The sequence below is a fragment of the Aplysia californica genome, unplaced genomic scaffold (genome assembly GCF_000002075.1).
Source record: "Aplysia californica isolate F4 #8 unplaced genomic scaffold, AplCal3.0 scaffold01016, whole genome shotgun sequence".
Classification (NCBI taxonomy): domain Eukaryota; kingdom Metazoa; phylum Mollusca; class Gastropoda; order Aplysiida; family Aplysiidae; genus Aplysia; species Aplysia californica.
Genome location: NW_004798286.1, coordinates 194,878 through 197,572, shown reverse-complemented (window position 1 = coordinate 197,572; position 2,695 = coordinate 194,878).

Sequence of the window (2,695 nt, the reverse complement as noted above, 5' to 3'; positions counted from 1 at the left end):
ACACACACACACACACATACACACAGACACACAGACACACACACAAACACACACACACACACACATACACACATACAAGCACATACACACACGCGCGCGTGCGCACGGGCACGTATGGGCCTACACCATAACCAGGCAAACACAGCAAGTGACATTTTTCTGTAACGTAATTGCCATAAATTAAAAAAAAGTGTACAGAGACTGCGAGTAACATTACGTTTTTTTAGTTTTAGTAGAGGTTTTACGGGCTCGCAACTGCATAAGGTCATATGAGCGCCAAGGAGTGGATGTCAACAGATAAATCCTAACAGAGAGTCGGGCTTACTCTGCTCACCTCTCAAGCTTCAACAGCACTAAGTCTACTTCGACTATGAAGGTATCCTGGAAATAGTGGGTCACAAGAGTGTGACAAACATTCAAAAGAAGCAGAGGAAAATGACGATAGTAAGGATTTGGAAAGAAAAAGCAGTAGTTCCTTGTTGTAGTTCAAGCACAGTTATGACATTGTTAGATCAGCCCATGTACAATTCTACTGTGCATTAGAACGAGAAATGCCCCCCTTTGGGAATGGCCTAAAGACACTTCAGTCAGTGGCACAAAACGACAAGATTAAATACTTTTAACTTCTATACATATAGACATGCAGGGGAACACCAAAAAAAAAATGACACGTCGTGTTTGATTAGAAACATTGTTTGACAAAAACAAAAGAATAATAGTTTTCTTTTCAAAATCTGCTCATCTTTATTTTAAGAAAGGTGGATTCTGTTCTCATCATTTTTGACAGACCATACTTTCTCAGTAAGTAAATGTGAGCCTGTAAGTTTCCACACAATACGTCCAGAATCTACAGTATTACCATTCATTTTGCACCTGCTATTTTTTAGACGAGATATAAACGTTATCTATTTAGAAACAAAAACTTTAACCATTCCATTCTTATTGTCTACAAAGTAGGGAGAAGATATGAACCAGTTAGTAGATTAGTTCGTATGGATTTATGCCAGAAAATAACACATTCGGCAAGAGGAAAGACGTCTAACATACCACTGCTTGCCTGGAGTTCAAAACTTCATCCTTGGCTCCGATGCCTTTTAGTTTTAGTTTCCAGCACCAAAACGGAGTATCCGAGCGTCAAAGAGTCAGAAAAGAGATCGATGAACTCCTTAATAAAGTGCAGTAAATAATTAATTCCCAGCAAACAGCTGGGGCGACAAAAATCGAAACTAGATTAGCGATCCCATTAATGTCGAATTACACAAACAGGAGAATTTTTCTCAGCAAAAGTGCAAGAACAACGAAGTATTTGCAATCCGTGTCGTTAAAACTTCTACGTTTTCACCTCTCTTCCTCGAATGCACCTGATTGAACGCGCAGCATCACTGATCTGATGTTGTTAACCGACGAGAGTGCCGAATGAGCAGTGAGCGTAATTCTGGGGTGAGCACGAGTGGGAGAGATAGAGAGGGGAAGAAACAGAAAGAGAGAGAGAGAGAGAGAGAGAGAGAGAGAGAGAGAGAGAGAGAGAGAGAGAGAGAGAGAGAGAGGGGGGGGGAGAGCAGCGGCCAGTGAACAGGGACGTAGAGAATCCTGCTCACATGGCGTGGTGGCACCAGACTCGCCAAGTGGCACGGCAAAGGCTTTCTACAGCCCCCCACTGACACAATGGTCTCTGCGCATCATAGAAGTGGGCAACAAAACAAAGAACTCTTTAGTTATAGCCAATTCGTGCGAATGCTGAATGAATGACAGGATGACTAATATTATGACAGTGATATTATGTACGAGGAATGGAACAGCCCAATGACAGAATTAGTTTGGAGAACATTTCAAAGCATTAACGCTTTCAAATCACGGAGAATGTTTCAGCGTCGAATAAAAAATCGTTAAAATTTTTCACAACCACATCTTTCGCAACAAAATAACGAGAATACAGAGCTAAAAGTCAACGAGAACGACATCACACGTCCACACTTCAGAGAATGTGACGGTGCCCTGGAATACGCCACAAATAATGCAGCTGGCAATTTGGATTGAATCTATTTTCAGAAATATGACCAATTCGTTCTCAGCCTCGAGGCATTTTCTGTTATGTTCCTATATCGGTCGAGCACTCCTGGTGCCAGCCAGGAAAATCGATGGCATGGCGGCTCACCCGGGGACTCAGCGAATAATGGCGTGTGAGACTCGCGCTTTGTTGTCTAGTCTCCTACAGCACAATATTCCACTGAGCCCGCCAACAGACCCAAAATGGTCTTCAATCTAAACATCACTGCTACCTTGTAATACAATTATGGGCTTTACGGAGTCCAAATTGCGTTGTCCTTGACATTGGTAACCAGTTACTATTAAAATCTCACTAAGTATCCAACTAGCCAACACTTTTGATTTGTAAGGCAATATCGTTTGTGTAATGCTGGTATGCCTGTCCTAGGACACTTAAATCTACATCAGGGTTTTTTCAACAGGTAGATCACAGAACAAACCTGCCCCCCCCCTTCCCCGAGTGATCCACACTGCGATTTTGAACAGTAAACATATCTAGAGGCTGCTATTGTTTGTTTGTTTGTTCGTTTTCATTGGTGGACGTTTTCTCCCTATTTTTGTTATATGACACCAGGCGACCACCTCCTTCAATTGCAAATATCTCTACTCTTGTTCAAAAGCAAGACAAATGAACAAACTTTAAATATAA